We start from the raw sequence: 7,064 nt of genomic DNA, 5'->3' as shown, positions 1-7,064 counted from the left end.
TTTTTATGATTTCAATTCATTTTCTGACAAATCATCAATTAAAAAAAAAAAATAATAGTATGTTTTTTTTCTAATGTTTGTGGGAAATTCCTTATAAACTTCTTAATAATTTTAAAAATAGACTGGGGTGATCTGCATAATTTTGGGTTCAGTTTTGATTTATTATTAAGTGGCATTTATATCACAATGGTGTGCTTTGTACGTCACAGCTTAGCCGATTTGACGGTTTTGAGGAAGGCAATTTTGGCATAGATAGAAAGAACAATATTTAAATAACAAAAATTTTTTATATTTTTTCAAAAAGATGATAAAATGATAAAATTGGTATTTTAATATAGGATTTGAATTATTAGTAAAATAGGCATAGAAAATCTTAAATTTTCCATTTTTTCCAAATATAGAAGAATGACTCCATCTCCTTAAGTGGGATGAACACATCTTATTCAGTAGTCCAATAATTGTCTGTCGCAGGGGTATGCTTCCTGAAAAGGAACAACCAATCAGAATACAGTCACCCAATCAATTATTGGCAATGAAGCAGTCTACTGTGGATCTGAAGTCTGTAGACAGGTCAATGTTATATTCTATTTTAATGAATATTTTACTATCTATTGTGTACAAGGGGGCTTTCTATTGGGAAAAATACATATGTTTATATTACTGATTCCAATACTTTTTCCTCAAGTAAGTTTATTAGATTTTGGCTGAAAGCAATGAAAACTTTGGTAGGGGGGTATTTTCTCTATAATAAACAGAAACCCGGCAGTGACAGGCAGCGCCGTGGTGAAACAGGAGCACCTGAGGGGGTGAGTATAAGTATTTTAGAATTTTTTTAAGGCCTCCAAGCCATATATAACTTTTTTTTCAACTCCGAACAACCATTTTAAAGGAAATCTACTGCTACACTAAGAATTATAATCCGTGTGCAGCATGATTTAGAGTAATATACTGCGATTTCATTCATACCGTACATCGTATCGTACCATACTTATACCGTACACAGTATAAGCCGAGTTTCAGAGCACTATGTTTCAGCTTATATTCGAGTATAAGTGTTGTTGACGCTGCCTATTGATGCCATATTTTCTGTGCCAGCAGATCACATAGACGTGTATCTGCCAGCCCAAATGGGAATGCGGAGAGGTTCTGCAGGGAGAAAAGGATGCTGGGGGTCAGCACCAGAGAGTAAGTACTAACTTTATTTTTTATGGGGGCACTCTGCTGGGAATTTTCCCTTTTGTGGCACCCCTTTGTTGGACATTATCCTAATGGGGACACTTTGCTGGACATTATACTAATGGGGGAAATCTGCTGGACATTATATTAATTGGTGGGTTGCTGTAGACATTTAATTCATGAGGGGAGACTACTGGACATTTTCATAGAGAGTAGCGGCTGCATTTCCCATCTTTAGGCTTATACTTGAGTCAATAAGGTGTCTCGGCTTATACTCGGGTTGACTTCTATTTGATTATACCTAATATTTGATTGTACCTATGGCATTTCTGTCTATTATGTTGTTTCTGAGAAATTCTCAATTTAATCTGTATTTTAATGAGGAAGTTTGTGCACCCTAGGTGAGTACCTAACACCACAAACATTGCTATCCCTGCCTGGACCACAACTCACTCCAGCAGCTAAACAGGTTGATTTGTCTTGTGAGAATCTTGGGGTGACACTGAAAGAAGCGTGGAAATGTTTTAGGTAGTAATAGCAGTGCTCTTGGTGCACCCTTTAAATGAGTATTTGCCCACTTGTTTGTGAGTTTTGGGGTTGTGTTCCTCTGAAGTATTTCAAAACTTCACAAGCCTCTCATTCAGTATGTAAGTCATTCCCCGTGATCACTAGTATAACGTCAAAGGTTTCCTTGACAAGTACAATAAATACATAAGCTAAGACAGAGGGGTATTTTTACATCTCCCTGTCTTACTCTCAGCTTGTGCTTAGCTTGCTGAAACCTAGTGAGCAGATACGTTTCAGCCATGTAAAGACAGTGTCACCAGCACTGACCATTAGTAAACACACTTTGCTCTTGAGTTTCTCCAGATCATGTTCCCAGACAAATTGCCAGGCCTTCCCCTGACAAAGATGCTTCTCCTGCCAACTTCTGCTTTTTTTCTGGGTGAGGACAAGGCACACTCAGATACAAAAGTGTCTGTAATTGCTATGTGACAAAGTGTCAAGCTGGACTGTATAATACGGGTCTCATGGAAAGTTTCATGTGTTACGGGACACTTTCCCAACCCGTCATTAAAACCTTGTCTTGCTACTTATACATGTAGAACTATGAATTTAATATGATTATATGTAAATCTGATCCATACTTTTAAGTTTGTAGACTCTTAAACATGTTTACTACTTGGAAAGCATAAAAGTATCTATCTATCTATCTGTCTGTATAGCTATCTGCACCATTCTACCTCTAAATAAAGTATAAGGCTGCATTTAAACGAACGGATGGCCGCACGGCTATGGCCGTACATACGTCCCCCATATGTTCGTCTAAATGTCCTGCTATAGTCATGATCTTGTCTACCTTGTCTATTAAGATGACATAGACATGCTCGGCTACAGTAGCTTCTTTCTCAAACTACAGTCTTTTTCCAAGCAACATGCTTTTTTTCTGCAGTCCTTGTGTCAATAACACAGAGGACCAGATGGATGAGAAATATGTTGAGTGAGATTTAGGAGTGATTGAACTTTTACTTATTTATATCTTCCCAAGGCTTCTCCATGCAGTTATGCCGACTATCACCTAATGGGCATTCTTGGATTCCACCCATATTTTTTTTTGAAGGCAGCAAGTTAATTTTAGTTGTGACAGAGTTTTAAGTTTTAAAATAGAAATTGCTTGAGTAGAAGTCTTTCATCAGCAATGGGTTAAAAAGCATGTGACATTGGTTCTTGAATAATTTAGGGCTAGTGTGTTACAAAGGGAATGATGATGTTATGAACTAATGAAAATTAGGTGTTTACATATTGTTTTACATTTTAGATTTGTCAAGGAAGAGAAAGGGGTACAGGCTCTGAGCTACCCAATAACCACTGCCCCTGCCTAATTGCCTGGGTTGCATTAACCTGCAGAAGACAACTAGTTGACAGTCCCTACTCCGTGTATGTGCTCAAAGCAGATGACAAACACAAAGGAAAAAACAACAAATAAATAGATATACACATGCAAAATCAGAATAACTGGGTCAAATCCAAGATGGTGTCGAGGTGCACAACTAAGGGCCAAAATGGCACTTCATGTCAATAAAACTTCATGTCATTCAGAATACACAGCAATATAGCAAAGTAGATGTAGGACATATGGAGAAGCAAGTATGTGAGGAGTTCCTGGACACCCCAACAGATAACTGGCTAGGCAGTTCATTACTCAACTCACAGCTTAAATACATACTGAGTTGAAGGATAACACAATCCAGTTGTACAGAAAACATACACTCAGCATTGCCAAGGGAACCAACTCTACAGGGCAGCGGTCAATCACAGTTCCCACATAGCAGCCCTGATTCTTAAGCTCCTGAATCCATTCAGAGATTTCTGACAAGTATGTCTACCATAACACCATCAAATAATTCCATCTGGTGAAGAAGGTAGCTAGCACAGAAAAAACATGGCTGGAGATATTTTCCTGACCAGTTGTTAAAGCTACCTAAACTTGAACAGGTTGAAGTAGGCGTTGGACATCCTGCAGTTGTAGCTTTCAGTTCAGACTGTGTGGATCAGAAAGGGGGAAAATACGCAAATCAGTTTTCCAGGATGGGATAAGGAAAACCACACCTCTTTTAGCTACTCTGTAAGGCAGCTCCCTTGTAATCAAGCAAGACCTTCCGGAAGCCTTATGACACCAGTATTTCTATTCCAGAAGGAACAGATTCCCAACTGTAAACAGCAATGTTTCGATTTGGTTGCTCTTCAGTACAGTATAGGGAACTGGTTTGGCCTTAATTGGCAGTCTTCGTCAGTAGAATTGTTATATCCAGGGATTAGAGAGAGGGCAGCAATGGGTGAGAAGGAAGTCCTTGGGATTAGGAGGAGTATCACAAATCTACTCCACTCCAACATGGCTTTAGATCTTCCAAGAGGAGGAGCAACATTCATCAGCAAATCTCTTCCTTAGCGTTCAGCAATTTGCTCCTACCAAAAAACAAACAAAAATTATAAATACATATATATATATATATATATATATATATATATATATATATATATATATATATATATATATATATAATTAAATAATTAAAGATATCAGTAAGGATCACCAATCCCACTAACCTGCCCCATACAGAATGGGACTTCATGGATCAGTTATCCTCAAGTCATCCACAAGAGTCCCATAAAAATTTAAGGGGAGCAGGACAAGTTTGTCCTGTGCCTTGGTTGATTTTAGGGGGCCTCTGGGGCAGCTTACAGGACAGCTGATTCCTATATTCAATAGGGCAGTTCAGGGGGACCCCCATTTTGTGAATCCCAAGGGGTCTTAGCTAATATGGAATTAATATCTTTAATGCGAAAATAACCTCAAAATATTTCTGTTTTAATTTACTTCATCTCACCTTTCATATTTTTTTCTCAAATGTTTGAGTGCATATAGTCTATGTATAGGAATATAAGCTTGTATCAGGATATACTATATTATGAGTATGACACAACTAAATGCTTTTAGTAAGCAATTCAAAAATCCTTAAAGTAAAAATGAAAAATATGACTATAAGTGGTGGTATATTCCAAAAGTAAATGACTGGAAATCTTCTTACCCTGAACTGAGGTCAGCATTAGAAAACAATACCACCACTCTTGACTCGGAGGCTTCCAAATATTATAACCACACCATTTAACTGTCGGAGGTGCATGATTTATAACACAAACAGGAGCGTGTCATGTATCTTTTTCAGACCCAACATTTAGAAAGAGGATACAACATATCAACAAAACGATAAACGTTAGACTTAAGTCCCGGCAACCTCTTGTAGTTTTGTTTTAACAAAAAAAGAGTCTTGGTAACACAATAAGGAAAAGAAGATTTTTATAATGGTCTGAAATATTCTGAAAGCTTTGTGTGTCCCTGACAGTTGACCTTTCAGGCGTGTAAAAGCACAGAAGTTAATACACTTTGCACATGTTGTGAGCAACAGGTGGTAGAAAAACCATACTCGCTGCTTACATTCCTTACTTTTCAAACTGGTGGCCCCTGATATTCTGGGATTTACACACCGCCTCCCCCTACACGGGGCTCTGACTGACAAGCTAATCGGTGGGCTGGGAAGCCTTTAGCTATTGATTCCAGTGTAATACAACACCCCCTAGTCAATGAAAACTGCAATCAAATGTTAAACAACTAAGAAAGGAAGGCATTAGACTGTTGAAGAGCCGGGGGAACTTTGCTTATAGATAGTGAAACAGAAAATAAAAAGGGCTTGAAAAGCCAGGTTATTAAAGAAAGCCAGAGTCGCACTGAGAAGAGCAAAATAGTTATGGCTCAGTAAGGCGTATCTAAAGGGGGGTGGGCGGGCAGCGAGCTTTCCAAACTGTGCTAATCCCATGAGTACTTAATTTCTTTTCTATTATGCTAACCTAGGCAATAGCAACAAGCATTCAAGAAGTCAATAATATGAAACAGTGCGCCCGTCTGAGGCCTGTTCCCGTCACTCTTGTGCTCCTGTGCATTGTGCGGACAGATTGTCACAAAGGATTGAAACAAATTAACAGTAAATGCTCTGCCTAGATGTGCTGGTGGTCCAAACCACAACCATAAAGCATTATTGGGGAAAGATTCAATTACTTTTCTTAAGAAAAAAGCCACATTAGTATCTAAAAAAAGAAATAGCAATGTTTGAAGACCCCTAATTTTGGCATTCAAAAAGTTTAATCCCTTTTTTTGGTCCCCAACTTCAAATTATATTTTTATTATCTATAACTTTTTCATTTTTCCATGTAAAGAGCTGTGGGTAGACTTATTGTAAGTATAACAAATTGTACTTCTTAGTGAAGGTATTTATTATTCCATTATTGGGAAAAACTGTTTTTATACATATACATTTCTTAAAATACAATTTTATGCAACACATAAAGGGAATAATTACGGTGAACTACCTGTGTGTCCAGAGAGCACCAATGCATACATAAATTCAAGCATAATACAAAGCTCAAATATGATGAGAGGGTAGGAAAGGGGATAGAAACTGTTTTTATATTTTGATAGATTGGGCATTTTGCTAAGATGTTTGTTTACTATTTATTTTCGATCAGTTCCAGTGAAAGGGTGGTGATTTGAATTTTATAGTTTTTATTTTCAAATTTTTTACATTTTTTTAACTTTAAAACTAGACAGGTGTTAGTGCTGGGTGTTTACTGCAATATGCAGCAAACACCACCTCTGTATGACGAGGGTTCATCCCATACAGCTCCATGTCGTAGTGCAGCATGGAGCATTAATGAGTTAAAGGATACGAGGTATACTCTACAATGCAAGGGTCCACCACAACCAACTCTTCACTGCCCAACTAGGCATGCTTGTCCCTAAGTTTTTGATTCTGAACTGTCCCTTGTAAAATACACTACATTACCCAATTATTCTTCTACCTAGCTGTAATCTCTCTGTATCTCTTTCCCTGACTCATTGCAGATAGGTTGGTTTAGGCTCCCAAATATCGGTTTGCTCAGGTTCAGGTCATATGTAGAACATACAATGACGTGACATTTCTAACGTGTTTGCAGGATTCTCCTTGCTTTAGTCCTCATTGATTGTCTTATAGAGGTTGCCTGTCAGCATGTGAGCCATTCAGGGAAGCTCCAGTTGCTGTATGGGCTCCATCCATGCTGTTTTTAGCCAGGCACTTTACAAGGTAAGTCCAATAGTAAGTGGAAAAGATTCAGCTTTGCATTGATACCTGGAAAATGGCAGATCTTTGGAAAATAATCTCTATATGTCGTTACGTGAAGACAACCTTTTTCAGATGAAAGCCTGCTGTATATATTTTGGAGAGTGTCACAAGATATACATAATATATGAACCTTTATGGACCGGTTCTTACTTCCACTTACTTCAGGCTATT

Source organism: Engystomops pustulosus, chromosome 4 (assembly GCF_040894005.1).
Source record: "Engystomops pustulosus chromosome 4, aEngPut4.maternal, whole genome shotgun sequence".
NCBI classification, from domain to species: domain Eukaryota; kingdom Metazoa; phylum Chordata; class Amphibia; order Anura; family Leptodactylidae; genus Engystomops; species Engystomops pustulosus.
The sequence above is the reverse complement of the archived record's forward strand: the minus strand, read 5'-3'. Positions refer to the sequence as shown.